Below are 15894 nucleotides of genomic sequence, written 5' to 3'. Positions count from 1 at the left end.
GGGGTTAAAAAAAGTGGGGGGTTGGGGGAAAAAGATAAATATATACTAGGTTTGGGTGAAGCTGGTGAAAATGTTAGTAAGGGTAAAAAAATAAAAAGAAGGGTGATAGTATGGATGGTGTCTTTGTCATAGATTATAATGGGAATACCAAAGTAATTACTAAGATTGTTAGGGAAGAATGGAAGAAATTTTCTCAGTTTTCTGATTTAGATGTGTTTTTTAAGAATCCCCTTAAAGGGGCACTATCTCATTTCTTAAACTGCATTTCTGCCTCAGACCAAGCTGAAACACTATCACTCACTTGGGAAATCACCTCCCATTTTGTGACATCACTCACAACATATTCACAATCCCACCCGATATTGTGTTACCTAAAAATGTCTGGAAAACTGTAGTCCAGTCCTGTTTTGCCTCCCTGTGAAATACACTGAGTACTTTGTTTCCCTGCTTCAAATGTTGCTCGCTAGTTTTTCTGCATTGTTTTTTTTTAGATAAGTATTATTTTAGGCAGTAAATTCAAAAAGTTTTAAAAAGTGTATTCTTTACTGATAAACTGTACATTTTTGTACGTTTGTTGCTAGACAATTGCTCTAAGTTCCTAACTGCTGGCACACATCATATCTCTCAAAACTGTCCATTTTTTGAAGAAAGTTCTGATTTTTTTGGCTCCTAGTAAGTCTTTTCCTGCTATAGCAGGGTATAACAATTGGCACACTTACCTGACGGCAGTAGCTGTGCAAATGGTAGCAGATTAACTGCTTAATGTATATTTAGTATGATCTTGTGGTTTAATCCTTCTGTGTCGGTCAGTATGGAAATGGAATCCTGTTTTAATCGCTGTATATTTGTATCGATTGCCAATTCCTCCAACAGAAGATTAAATCTTCATTTGTGAAACTGGTGTTAGGCTTGTAGTTAATATTAATGAAAGACCCGGCTATGCGTTAATTAACAGTAACAATGTACTTGTTGTCTAAGGTATCTTTTTTTGCTTTTTAGCATTGTGAAATGCTTCTTTACAGTTCTAAATTCACTTAGCGGGGGAAAAATTTTAATTATCTCGAATTGTGGTGCATAAAGGAAACAAGTTTGCTTTTATAATGCACAATTTAGATGCGGGGAAATACACTTATGTAACAAGCCACCGAGTCTGTTTAGCCTAAGCCGCATAAATTAAGTTCTAGACCCAGTATTTAAGTATATGCACTTATACCAGCCTGACTGGCCAAACCGTCAAATTTTAGAATTTAAGCTGTAATATTGCTTCCAATATCTTTAATCTTGTGCCGTGAGTGAACTGATTTAATGTGTGTTTTGCACCTCCCAGCGACATGCCTGCAGAGCAGATCTACATGTCATTTGGAATGTTTCTTCGCAGAAGAGTGTCTGCATGGTTTGTCGCCCTCCAATCATTTGTGATTACTAACTGGTCATGCTAATCTTATTATAGAGCACACCCCCCCTCCCCTGAATCTTATCGAAGTACAGCTAACCCAATGAGCAGATAATACATAAATGTTTACGTGGAGAATATGTAACTGAAGTTTGTTCAGCTTCTTCAGTATTTCTGAATATTAAAACACTGAGGGCTAGTAAAGATAAATGTGTGATCTTAAATGAGGTTGGTTTCTTTCAAAATGAAGGGAAGTTTTATGACCCCAGAATGTTTTGAGGAGCGATGAGCAATGTACTGCACCCTGGTTATAGAGCCATAACTTCTGGTTACTTTTAGTTGTTGTACCTTTCTGCTTACTCAGCAAGTGCTGTCTGTAGGCTTGCCTCTTCTGTTAAGTCTTGCTTTCTTAGCTATGAACTGCACTAACTTATGTATTAATTTCCATAACAATTTTTTTTCAGTTATGAAGCAGAAGTAATGTAAAGTTGGTGCAGCACATATTGTAGCATTATTTAGGTTCAGTGTGAATTTTTAGAGGGGTTAAGATGGCAGTCTTAAAGAGGTCACTGTTCACTTTTATCTCTGTGGTAGAAAACATTTGTTATTAAGAATATGGGCAATATTTTGCTTTAAGACATAACATTCCCTGCCTGACCCGACAGTGAGTGGGTCAATTGAATGATGGCTAATTCATGTTGAGGGCACTTGAGTGATAGTCATATATGCTGTCAAAGAGGATTAATCAGCATATGGAGAGATGTGTAATTAGTCCACTATCTTCGGGCACCAATATTAACCTTTCTTCTTCTGGTTGAAATTCAACTCTCCTTAACCATTCCTGGGCTCAGTTCTGGTTGACATGAGGCTGTTACTAGAGTTTTCTGTGCTTGCAACTATATTTATGCATTTTATGTATTTCTTGCCTTCTTATATGATCCTTCATCTTATATTCTTTCTTTCTTTTTGGCACATTTGGTTGATGCCTGATTTTTATCTGCTTCTAGTTTGATTTCCATTCCTGCTTAACACTGATATGCTTTGCTAGTAAGCAGGAAGTTGTCCTAGACTTATTATCCTCGTATTTTAAAACTTTCACTTTGTTTGGATCTTGTGAGGTCAGCAGATATGTATGCAATCCTATATGTGGATCTTTACAAGTAATCAATTTTGAGGAAGCCCATACCTCCTACAGAATGGGGAATATATAATTTTGTTATACACTGATTTTTATAAATCATTTTATGAGCGTGATGTGTTTTTGTTGTTATCCTGTCCAACTTATCCAGTACCTTTTGGGGCCAGTCAATCACTCCAAAATTGTAAGTTAGGAAAGGAAGAGCAAATTGGTTTATAGCCTGAATTTAGTTCCTAGATGCCACAGCTGTTCTCAATATTAATTTTAGTCTTTCTGAAAATATTCCTTACAAATTTTTATTTGCATTTCACGTGTTTTATTGTTCCTTCATCGGTTCCCAAAATGAAACCCCCCTCTTGTTCAAGTTCTTTTGTATCACATTCTTGTTCCAGACTTATATCTCTTTGGCGCTGCAGCTTTCCTGCTTTAAAGGTTGCTTTTGCACATTTATCAAGAACTAATGACATTCTTATATCATCTGAGAAAATTTAAACCACTTGCAGTCGTGCTTTCAGTTCTGTATCAAATGAACTATAGAGTTTTAAAGTATCCCTCAAAAGTAAGATAAGTCTTTACACTTTGTTGTTTCCTGGTAGTCAAATTCTAGGTAATTTGTTAAGCAGGTAGCTTAATGGATTAAAGGCAAGATTAAAAGCAACAGTGACAAAAAGGCACCCTGGAATATCCCTCTTTGAATTTTTATCCCTGGAATTGTACTTTGTTCTTTAACACGGCTTGACTTTGAAGTGGTTTGCCATTGTTTCATGGTTGTGGTAATGCAATTGATCAGTTCAGGGTGTATCTTATACATGGTTTACTATCAAAATGCCGACGTAATTCCGGGTATGAAGTATTCAAACAACATATGTTCAGATACTTCATAGTTCGCAGGTGATGTGGACTTTATCATTGGGATTGTACATTAATTATAACGTTTGCTCTTTAAAGGATCGGGGTACAGGGGGTTAGGGAAATACATCCCTTTCCTCACTGTAGTGCGATCTCGGAGTTGGAATAAAGTTAGGGGTGTGGGGTGCAGCCCCTTAGTGCAGGGCTTTCCCCTGATGTAGTGTAGGCTAGTTAGGTAGGGAGTTAAGGGAAGGGTGGAGTGCTGTTAATTGTCAAAAGTGTCGTACATTTTCGACAATTAATAGCTGTTTTTTAGGTGCATCCGAAATGTTCATTTCTGATGTTAAAATTGTTAGGTCCCTTTTTTTTATTTTCAAATTTTTATAGTAAACCCTTATACATTTGTAAGCACTCTTTTATTCTTGAATGTGGGATGCTGTCAGATGCTTTTTTGTGATCTAGCCATGCCAAACTTAGCTTCTTCCCCTTTCTACAGTTCTCCATTATGACTTTAACAAAAAAATGATCCTTTGTTCCGTATGATTTTCTTTTGTTATCAACATCAGTTCCTGGGGATAATTTATACATCATCATTAGGTAAGTTATTGTTGTATATATTTTAGGCTAGCCTGCAAGTTTGCTCTTAAGTAAAAGTATTGTTTTTTCTGTTGTTAATCAGGTTGGTGTCTATTTGGGGGTGTGCATATAAATATTTCTTACTTGTGGCTAAATTTTCATGTAAAGATGTGTTACATTTCAGAATACTTTAAAAATGAAGACAGATACAGTTCTTTCTCTCTTTCAGTGGTTTTATTAACTACAGTAAAATGTATGGGAGCCTCAGGGAAAAACACCAGGAGACTCCCAGAACAAAGGAATAAACAAGCTTATATACTGGTGATATTGCTGACAATACAAAAATAGAGAGATGAACCAATTAGACCATTATACAATTAACCAATCAAAGGTTTACCCGTAAACATAAGACAATTCACATCATCATATCTCTAGGCAAGAAATGAAAATCGGATGCATTTCCATATAAAGCATATTTCCTGCTTTCAGGCAGACTCTTGTTTTTCAGCATTTTCTCATTGCTCAGAGTTCACTCAAAGTTCATAGTAAACAATACGTTAGAATACATACAGACTGTCACTCAATTCCCTCAAACACATGCTTTGACTATTCATATTCTACAATCCCCCGTTTGATGCTGTGTAACCATCATCACTTAACCTATCATACATTTGTCTCAATTCTAGCATAACCATGCTACTGGTCTTTTCATTGTTGAAGACATTGTCATTTTATCATCTACATTCATAGTTGCAGGCATATAAAAATTAGGCACTTTTTTCACAGTTTTTGAAGACATTAATTTCAAGATCAGTGCTTTGATTAGGAATAAGGCAAGGGAAAGCAACAATTGCTAATACTGCAATTAATAAAATCAACTTTAACAGTCCACCTCCCCAACCTGAGAATAGGTTGGTTAACCCTGAATCATCGGCCTCCTTGGCCTTTGAAAGCTCGGAAATTCTTTGTATCAGTTCAAGATGACTTTCAATTTCATGCTGATTATCAGGAATAAACATACAGCACTCCTCCTGGATTACAGCGCAAGTTCCTCCTTTCGCTGCAAGGGTGAAATCGGGGGCCATACAAGTTTGGAGTACTACAGCCCTCATAGCAGTCAATTCATCAGTCACTAATTCTAAGGCAGAAAATCTAGCATTGCTTAGTATTTCAAGTAATTTAGATAGTTTCTCAGTCCCCAAATTGATTTTACTGCCCCGTATGATGGAATTATACCAGCCCATGATAGGGCGTCATCACCCAAATCCATATGGGACAGTCCTTTGGTACTAGCATGAGCTAAATCATGTTGATAGATCCATGAAGCATCAAATTGACCTACAGGATTAGCAGGCTTCTTAACCTCTCAAACGTTTCAAATCTTTCCTTTAGGTAATGCAGATACATGTTGAATAGCTGGAACCAGATAGCCCAAGAAGCAGCTACCAGACCAGTCTCCTGGTAGCCATTTATATGCTTTTCTTCCACACACAAAATAACAATTCTCTACTTTAATGGTGATGTTGATAGACTTAAAATGATCCCCAGCGTCCTACAGTCCTTGGAATATCTTCGAATAAACAGTTTCTATTTTCTGGGAAAAGTTAGCTATAGAGTCCTTAACAAGTCTTTTTACAGGTGAAAAGTCTGTTACACAACCCGAATTGTCCATAGTGCAGTTATATACCACTGTTTTGTTACAATGGCTCCACCCGACTCTGGTTTTACCAAGTTTTTGAAAACACACAGTTCTGTTTTGACAGAGGGACAACTTTAATGCTATTTTGTCTTTTGAAATGACATTTGATGCATCATAGATCAAATTTGTCCAGGTTTCTTTAATTCCTAAAGGGACTATACTTAGCATCAATCCCCCATGAACAGCAGGAACAGCTGTGCAAACCCAACAGTCTGAGACGTTGAGAGATGATGCATATGCATACTTAATTGCTTGATAAGTGTTGAAAGGTGGATGCCATACAGCTCGTTTGGTATGAGTCATGGAGGAAGCAGGAAATAGAAATGTCCACAGTAAAAATAGCAAAACAACAAGAATAATCACCAAAATTGTTGTGCAATATTTTTGTGGAAATGTTGGTTGTGTCCGAGGAGTTTGTGTAATCGGATAATCTTCAGGCATTTTCAGGCCGTGGTGCAGTATGACTGCGAGTAGCAATAGGTGGAGAATCTGGACTAACAAAAGGTAAAGGTTGCTGATCTTCAGACGGGATTACCTTCTTGACATGTGATATGTGAATCCATGTGGGTGAGCCTTGTAGCCGAACTGCTGAAGAAGTGGTCAGTAAAACCAGGAATGGCCCCTTCCAACGTGGTTGAAGAGCTGTTTTTCGAGAAAATGACTTGACGTATACCCAGTCTCCTGGTTGTAGTGCCGAGGACAAGAAAGGATCAGGAGTTTGCTGAGATGCTGCTACCTGGTGATGATGAAACTGTAAAAAAGAAACAAGAGAAGTGCAATACAGGAGAATATTATGATCAAATTCATCATATTCAGAAAAGGGCGGTGGTGGAGTCATGGGCATATGCATAGGGCGGCCCATGAGGATTTCATGAGGAGAAAGACCTTTAGTTGGATGTACTTGAGCTCTCATAGACAGCAAGGCTAGGGGTAGGACCTGTACCCAAGTTAGGCCCGTTTCAAATAATTTTAGCCAGTCTTGTTTTTAGTGTCTGATTCATTTGTTTTATAAGGCCTGATGCTTGTGGTCTATAGGGGCAATGCAATTTGAGAGTGATGCCTAACATTTTACAAAGTGAATCAATTAATTGAGAAGTAAAATGTGTTCCACGATCCGAATATATTTGACAGGGAACACCAAAACGAGGTATTAAGTCATAACAAAGTTTCTTAGCAACTGAAATAGCATCATTCTTGACACATGGGTAGGCTTCTAACCACCCAGAAAAAACATCAACAACAGTTAAAACATATTTAAAATGAGCACAAGGTGGAAGTTCAATAAAATCCCATTGCAAAGCACAGAATGGTCCCAGTGGTTTTGGTAATGGTTGTGTGGCAGCCATTGTGCCTTTTGAAATGTTGTACTGTAAACAAGTGCAGCATATGCTCAAGAAATGCTGTACAGAAGCAGAAAGTCCTGGGGCAAACCAATCCTTTTGGATTTGTTTTATTAATGCTTGTACCCCAACATGAGCTGGCAAGTGATATGCTTTAATAAGAGAATTTAACATGGACTTTGGGCAGACCGGTTTGCCATCTGAATTTCCAAATGAGATCAGAGCATTTAAAACAACCTTGAGCCAGGCATGATTTTCTTTCTGATTCTGGAGCTTTAGGGAAAGCTTTCAGCACTGTAGTATCAAAAGTAGTTATGGATTGTAGAGGCTGCAGAAAATGTCCCTGAACAGTTTGTGAAAGAGCAGCCTGTTTTGCAGCCCAATCAGCAAAATTATTGCCTTTGGTTTCAAAAGAGTCATTGGATTGATGCGCTGCGCATTTTACAACAGCAATTTGAGATGGTAACAATAAATGTTGTAATAGGTTATTTATATAAAAATTATTTTTTAACAGGAGACCCAGAAGAAGTTAAAAATCCACGTTCTTTCCATAGGATACCAAAATCATGAACAACCCCATGGGCATAGCGGGAGTCAGTTAGTGACAGATCTGTCCTTAGTTATTTTGCATGCATTTTATAGTGCTACTAGTTCTGCAACCTGCGGGTGGGGGAATTTGGGCTGATTTTAAAACTTCAGAAGGTGTACAGACTGACCAAGCTGCTTGGAATTCTCGAGTTTGTTCGTAAACAGGATCCATCAACAAAAGAATCAAATCCGGATTCTGCAAAGGAGTATCGTAAAAAGTAACCTAGGAGAAAGAGCAGAATTAACTACAAGCACACAATAATGTGGTTCCCCCCATCCGATATCGGTATTAAAGAGGCAGGGTTCAATGGTGGGGCATATTACTTGCAGGGAGGGATTATTTATCAAACTCAATTGGTATTTAGTAAGGCGTGCATTGGGGAGGTACTGTGTTTTGGTTTTAAAAGTAATGCCTGAACTACATGTGGGACTGCTAATATTGTTTCATGTCCCAAAGTCAGTGGAGCTGCCATGTCAATCAAAAACAGCAGCTGCCACTACTCGTAAGCAAGCTGGGTAACCAGAGGCAACTGGATCTAGTTGAGTGCTATAATAAGCAATAGGCCGGTAACCTCCAGTGCATTGCTGGGCTAAGAGACCCAAGGCAGTTTTGTTTCTCACAGCAAAAGAAAATAAATGGTTTTGAATAATCTGGCAATCCTAGTGCTGGAGGATTTACTAAGGCTGTCTTTATAGCCTGAAAAGCCTCATCGTGGTGTGACATCCAGGGTAAAGGGTCCGTGATGTCTTTCTTTAAAAGTTGTAATAGTGGAGCTGAAAGTTCTGAAAATTAGGTACCCATTGTCTACAACATCCCGCTAGGCCTAGGAATCCTCGAAGTTGTCTCTGTGTTATAGGTCATGGGGCTTTTTGAATAGAGATTATATGATTTGGGAGTATTTGGAGAACCCATTGAGATGATATGTCCCAAATACTGCACATTTTCCTGACAAAATTGTAATTTTGATTTATTTACTTTGAATCCATGCATAGCTAAAAAAGTTAACACCAAAAGGGAATCTTCCCTACATGAGTCACAGTCTGGCGAAGCTATCAGGATATCATCCACATATTGAACTAGGACAGAACTTGGTGGTAGTTGAAGATCCTGTAACTGTCTATGCATCTCTCTAGAGAATAAGGTTGGGGATTCTACATATCCCTGGGGCAATCGAGTCCAAGTATACTGTTGACACTTATAGGTAAATGCAAATAAATACTGACTATCGGGATGTACTGGAATAGAGAAAAAAGCTGATGAGATATCTATCACCGTGAAACATTGTGCAGTAGGTGGTTAATTTGTATAGTAGCTGGGTTTGGTACAATCAGGAAGCGGGAAAACAGCTTGATTAACTTTCCACAAGTCTTGAACAAATCTGTAAGCTTGTTTTCCGGGTTTCTTAAAAATTGGGGGGGACATGGTAAGTACTATGATCACTTGTCATTCTAATGCAGAAATAACAGGGGCAATACCAGTGATAGCCTCAGTCGTCAATGAGTATTGAGGCACTCGCGGTAACTTTGCTCCTGGTCTTAGGGTTATTTTAACAGGAGTGGCTGAGGTAAAAATTCATCATTGTCATGAGTAGTCCACAAGTGAGAGGGTAGGGAATGTGAATATTCATCTCTGCCAGAATGTGGCTGGATGCACATCATCTGTAAGATGGATGAGTCATCCAGGGCTGCTAGGGTACTATCTTGTTGGTCTGAAGGTACTTGGAGATAGACTCCATCTGCTGTGCAGAAAATGGTAGCCCCCATTTTGCAAAGCAAATATCTCGAAAAGATTTAATGGTGCCGAAGGTCCTACCAGGAATGCATGGTTATCCTGTAGGGGTCCCAAGGTAACTGGGACTGGAATAGTTTCGGATTATAGGTATACCAGAGATGCCCCCTCTAGTTATTTTGTCAGAGAGGGGGAAAAGTCATGGCTGCTTTGCCAGCTAACATGGATTTAGTTGCTCTTGTTAAAATGGGTAGGGTTTATTTTTAACTAGTAACATTACATGGGGCCATCTTGATCCACAGGAATAAAAGGACACAATTGCTGTTGTTTCTGTTCAGGGAACCTTCATTGAGGTTGCCGATTGGGCGGTGTCCAAGTAGAATTCCATTGTTGTGTCGTATCAGTGTACGGTGCTGGTTGTTCAGCCAAATATGGGCATTCGTTTTTCCCAAAGGCCTGATTGGCCACAGTTGAAACATTCTGTCTGATTACTAGAATGTTGGGGTGGAGCCGACTGTGTGCCCTGCCAATTTTGTCTATTCTGATTTCCGGGTCCTTGGGGTCCACCCTCCCTCTTCCCGTCCTCGTCCTCTACCCGTTGACCAAAACATTGCACATTTGTATTTGTGCTTTTACTAATTTCTCCTGTAAATCTTTCTGCTCTTTAGCTAAATGGTCAGAGAGTTTTTTTTGCTGGACTAGCTCATGCAGGCCTAAACTAGGCCAATTTAAACAGACTTCTTTTAACTTGTCCCCCCAAAACCACAAAAAGGGGTGACAGTCCGCTTTGTGCTGGTTTGGGTTCAGGGTACCCAGAATATGCCTCAAATGCTTCAAATGATGTAAGTGTTTGTCTATAGGCTCATCCTCTTTTTTATGATTGATTTGATTTTTGACCAATTGGGGGAGGTTACAATTACAGTGATAGAATCGACTATACATTGTCTAACCATTTCAAATCCATTTTTTCCCCTTTCATATTGTGCTTTGGTATTGGTGTAGGAACATTAGCATGATCCCAGATACGTTTCATAAGATTGGCTGGTGCAGCTTTTTAGGACAGCTCTAACTTCTTCTATAGTAGGATTTTGCAAACAGATAGGTCCTGCCAGTACGCATTGAAACTTTGCTGGGTTTTAATAGGGGTGATTTGGTAATGGCTTGAAAATCAACTGCTGACCATGCCCTAGGCACTACTACTGTGGCGGTTGCCCTGCATCTCTAGCATGGACTGGATTTGAGACTTCTCTCCCGGGAAAAATTTCTCTTCATCTGATGGGCTGGTGCCTGATTCAGAGTCAGAGTCTGGATTAGATTTATCCGGTCCACTGTAATTGTCTTTGCCTTCAATTAGAATTGGACATTGCTTGTAAATCTTACCCTTATGTAAATATATGGCTTTCTTATCATAATATTTCTTTGGCTGGCTAGGCCTAAAAAAGCATTTGTGCCTTTTTCTTATGTTTTTTTGTCTTTGAGCGGGTTAATCTAGGTGATGACTTGCTAGAGGGTTTTGTTTGGTCGGGTTACTCTATAGGCAGTCTACTAGACTGACTGTCCCTTGCCTGGATTCCACTTCCACGCTCGGGTGCCGTTTGTTCTTTCTCCCCCGATCCCCCCCCTCTGTCATAGAGCTTACCGCTTCATCTTGAACTTGTGAGGGCTGGTATAATGGTGGAGGAGCTGTAGGGGGTGGGGGAAACCAAGGGTTATCATCCTCAGATGATTCAGTTATTTGTAATTTATTTAATTCTTGTACAGGATATAAGCCTTTAAAGGGTGGTTTTTTGTTTTCTGTTTGCTACATCTAGATTAGTCGCAGTATGTCGCAGTTCCTTTATCTGCTCTCTTAGTTTCTTTTGATTATCTTTAAGACTACTAACGACCGAATCCTTTTCCTTTTCTTTAGCTTCACACATCCAGTCATTAAATGCTGCCCAACACAACCCTGGTAATCTTCCATTCTTTTTTAACCTCTTTTGCAAATTAATCAATATATCTTTATTAAAACTACAGTTTTCAGGAAAGGCAAGATTATTGTCATTTTTTGTTAGGGCGATCCACTGGTTTAAATACATACAACTGTCCCCGGGGCACCCAATAAAACATATAACCAGCTGGTGTACCTCTTTCTGGCTCATTTATTTTTCCTGCACCCCCCCATTTTCACTCAGTAAGCTATACTTGTTTAACACAGGTTTAGCTAAGGCGTTAGATAAGCGTTGTGTACCACACTATCTTTCCTCCTTTCATACTTATGATGCCAGTATTTCCATATTACCCCACTCTCATACTGCACATTTAATAGCAGAGAAGAAATGCATGCCACTTACCTTAAAACAACTGAATGAGAGAAATTATATATTTTTCTGTATTAAAAAAAATGTTTTCAAATCTTTAAGGCAGGCAGACAGAGATGGAGAAAACACTGCAAAAACAGAAAAATCTGTTATGGGCCCTTTCTTTAGCAGTATTTCTTTCATTTCCTGACTGCTGCAGCTTGTTCCCAATTCAGATCTGAGTCACGGCACCAATTGTTACGTTTCAGAATACTTTAAAAATGAAGACAGATACAGTTCTTTCTCTCTTTCAGTGTTTTTTATTAAATACAGTACACACGTGCGGGAGCCTCATGGAAAGCACCAGGGAGACTCCCAGAACAAAGGAATAAACAAGCTTATATACTGGTGATATTGCTGACAATACAAAAACAGAGAGATGAACCAATTAGATCATTATACAGGGCAATTAACCAATCAAAGGTTTACCCGTAAACATAAGACAATTCACATCATCATATCTCTAGGCAAGAAAGGAAAATTGGATGCATTTCCATATAAGGCACATTTCCTGCTTTCAGACAGACTCTTGTTTTTCAGCATTTTCTCGTTGCTCAGAGTTCACTCAAAGTTCATAGTAAACAATACATTAGAATACATACAGACTGTCACATACTCAATTCCCTCAAACACATGCTTTGACTATTTATATTCTACAGATGTTAATAGTTTTAGCCAGAAGTTAATTACTGCATCTGGGCCTTGGGTTTTCCAGTTAGGAGCTTTTCTTCATTTTGTTTCCATTTCTCTGGTCCTTATTTCATCCCATGTCATATCCTGTACATTTGAACTTATTTTTCTTTTACTACTTTTATCCATTCAAAATCTTTGTTATGTTCCACAAGATCTTTATAGATATTTCTACAACAAACGTGTCTCTTTTCTTCTTTTTCTTTGGGGTGAGGGTGTTTCAATTCCTTTTGCCTTGTTTCCCAATTCTGTGTAAAGCTTTTTTGGGTTATCAATAAATTGCTTATTTTGTAATTTTCCTTTATATTTATCTGCATACATTCTAAGTTTTTCTGTCTGTGCTAATATTTTTAGTTTATTATTTGCAGTAGTATACAATAGATCCTCAAGATATTTTGATACTTTGCATTGTTGTTACTGGTTCTATCTTTCTGAGTATTTTTGTTGATCTGTTCCCTTTTCTGTACTCTTCTAACAGTGGCACTTCTTGCCTTAATGGCTTTATAGTTTTCTCTATTTGATACCTCTGTGATAACATTTGATTTATCCCCTTCCTTTCCTTTACTGCCCTGTGTTTTGGTGGTAAGACTTTATCTTTTAAGTTAGCTTCACAGTAGTAGATCCAATTTACTTCTGTTATATAAAATTTCTTTGAGCAGTCCTGAATAGATTGCTGTGTTCATTTGTGTTATCATAGTTTTCTGTAGTCTATTGCTTTCATTGATTTTAATATGTCTATCCATCTCTGTTACATAAAGCAACTCTTCCCTTAGATCATTGTCTTATAATCTGAGGGCACATTCTTTTATTCTCCATTCCCTGTGAGTATTCTATAAAAAATTCCAGAGCATCTTCCTAATACCATATTCTCTACAGTTACATCCAGTGTCATCCATTGCCTTTCCATATAGAAGCTCACTGATCTATCACTTGACAACATTGACTTCAGAGATGCCATATTTCCCTGTTCCATCCCTTCCTGTCAATTTCACCTCAACATTTATACGGGTTTTCCCCACTGAAGGTTCCAAAGTATCTTCATATGGCAACTGATCATATGATCATCGGAGTTTACTAGGCTATCGGCCTCGGGTTATTTCAAGTTTAGTCATTTCATACGAATGTAATACCATACAAATACTAGTCAATACCCAGGATTGCATTTAGTAATGAATGCCCATGCCTGGGAGGGTTGTGGGTGCTATTCTGGTATGAATATATGGTGCCCCATCCACTTGTCCAGGTTCCACTTGAACAGTGTCACAGAGGTTTCACATGAATTGGTAACCTATTCCAAAGATGTGGAAATTGCTGGGAGCCAAATCTGTCCCTCCAGCATGCCCCAGTCAAGTCACAGGCCATTTTGGGTCCCTGGAATGAGTAGCTATATTCTCATTTGATGTACGGAGTGCAACAACTTCATAACATTTGGGTCTGTGATTGCTCTGTAAGCCAGGCACAAGTCTCCCAAAAAAGCCTATATGATGCAGAGTATAGTGACAGGAACTTTAATTAGTCTGTGTAAGGGACGTGCTGAAGTCTCTTGATCTTGTTTGTTAGAAACCTCTGAAATTTCTCCAGTTGCTGCAAGTGCTTTTTTTGGCATATGCAGAATGGGGCACTGTACTCAGTTATTTGGGCCCGATTAGTGCACAGTATAGAGAGGTTATAGCCTCGAGGCAATGCCTTTACTAATCAAGTGTGTTACTTAGAAAGCCTTCCTTACTACATAGACACCCCGGTGGCCAAAGTTAAGGCTGCAGTCAAATTGTGATCCCAGATCCTTTACACTTCTTGGGTACTTAAGGTATTGTGGTTGATTTGATAAAGTGAGGGACATTGTTTTTTTGAAGTGAATGATGATTCACTTATTTGCATTCATTTGGAGACCATGACTATGACACCAGTTGTTGGTCTGCATAACAATTTTGGAGTATAGTGACATAATTTGGGGATTCAGTAATTGCATCCAGTTTGCAGTTGTCCAAAAAACTGGTCAGACACAACCCTTTAGTTTTGGCCTAAACTTCTGAGAAGTATATACCAAGCCATAGGGATCTAGCACTGACCACTGTGGCATGCCACTGTTGACAAGTCTGCTGGTTGATGTGGAGTCACCCACTTTGATAGTGCATATCCGGTTTGTGAGCTGTTTGATAACCCATGTTACAACAAAGGGCTTTAATTCAGTTTGCAAAGTTTATTGGTAATGCCTGAGTGTGGGATTGTGTTGAAAGCCTTTGCTAAGTAGAGGTATACTCTGTGCACAGATTTGCCCATCAATCGGGGCACATTTTCAAAGAACTCCACCAGATTTAACAGGCAGGATCTGCCCTTCGAAGCCAAACTGGGTTTGATCCAGGGTTTGGAGGTCACCTATGTCTTTATTTATGAGGTTCATAAATGTTCCATGGCCTTAGAGGTGAGGCTGGTCATGCTTATGGGTCTGTAATTCCCAGGGCCTGTTGCTAGGCTACCTTTGTGGAGTGGAATAACTGTTGCTGTTCTCCATTCCAGGAACAATCCCTGTGTTTTAAAGGTGATGCTAGTTCTTGCTTTAGCCTGCTTAGAAGACAGCCTGAGCATAGAGGTTGTGTTTTTGCTTTGGACAGGGTTTTAATGACCCGCTCTTCAGATATGAAGGGTGGTGAGAGGGGGGTTTTAGGCAAGGTCTGTGATAATTTTGGAGGGATAAGGGAGTAAAATTTTACCACGCCTGTCCACTAGCAGGTTTGCTATCTCTGTGGGGGTCAGTGTGTGTGATACCATTTGTCACTAGTTCTGCACATGCTTGAGTCCTACCCTTTAGGTTACATACGCAGCTGTAAAAGGCCTTATGGTTATTCTTGGCTGTTCTTGCTAACTTTCTCTCAAAGCAGCCCTTGCAGAATTTGACAAGGTGTCTTATTTGTCTGTTGAGGCTGAGGAAGGTGCTTTTCCATTGTTGGGGTCTTGCTTTTGTATTCTTGGACAGCAACCTTTTGTGTTTATTGTAAAGTTTGTTGATGTTGGATGTCCAACATGACAGCTTGTTTTTACTTGGGGCTCTAGCCTTGATTCTTTCTGATATGGCTGAGTTTATACATTTATGCAAGTGATTGTACAGGGCTTTAGTATAAACTTCAGGGTAGTTACACTTCCAGGTTGAGGTGGGGCTTGGAATTCATTTATACCTTAACCTAGGAGAGTATAGTTTGCCTTGGTGAAGGTTTTTAGTCTGATTCTACTCTTTGTGAGTTCTGGTGTAAGTGCCAGCTGGGTGACTAATTTGTGATAAGTTTTAACTAACTGAGGTCTGACAGTTGTGGCAGTGAATATATTTGTGTGTGTGTGTGTGTGTGTGTGTGTGTGTGTGTGTGTGTGTGTGTGTGTGTGTGTGTGTGTGTGTGTGTTTTACACACACACACAAAAAAATTTAAAACTCCTGTAAAATTCCAGGTTTTGTGATACAAAAATCAGACCACAATGAATCATTTCAAAACTTTTCCCACCTTTAATGTGACTTATAACCTGTACAATTCAATTGAAAAAAAAACAACTGTGTTAGGAGAAA

At 39.0% G+C, this 15894-nt stretch overlaps 1 protein-coding gene across 1 annotated transcript in view; it reads left to right on the top strand.

Annotated features, from left to right (window-relative positions):
• MTREX (Mtr4 exosome RNA helicase) overlaps positions 1-15894 on the top strand; it is a 1888266-nt gene that overhangs the window by 427361 nt on the left and 1445011 nt on the right. The gene's annotated exons all lie outside the window — the stretch shown is intronic.

Source organism: Protopterus annectens, chromosome 2.part2 (assembly GCF_019279795.1).
Source record: "Protopterus annectens isolate FY-2018-M chromosome 2.part2, PAN1.0, whole genome shotgun sequence".
Classification (NCBI taxonomy): Eukaryota; Metazoa; Chordata; order Ceratodontiformes; family Protopteridae; genus Protopterus; species Protopterus annectens.
This window is presented reverse-complemented; position numbering and strand designations above follow the sequence as displayed.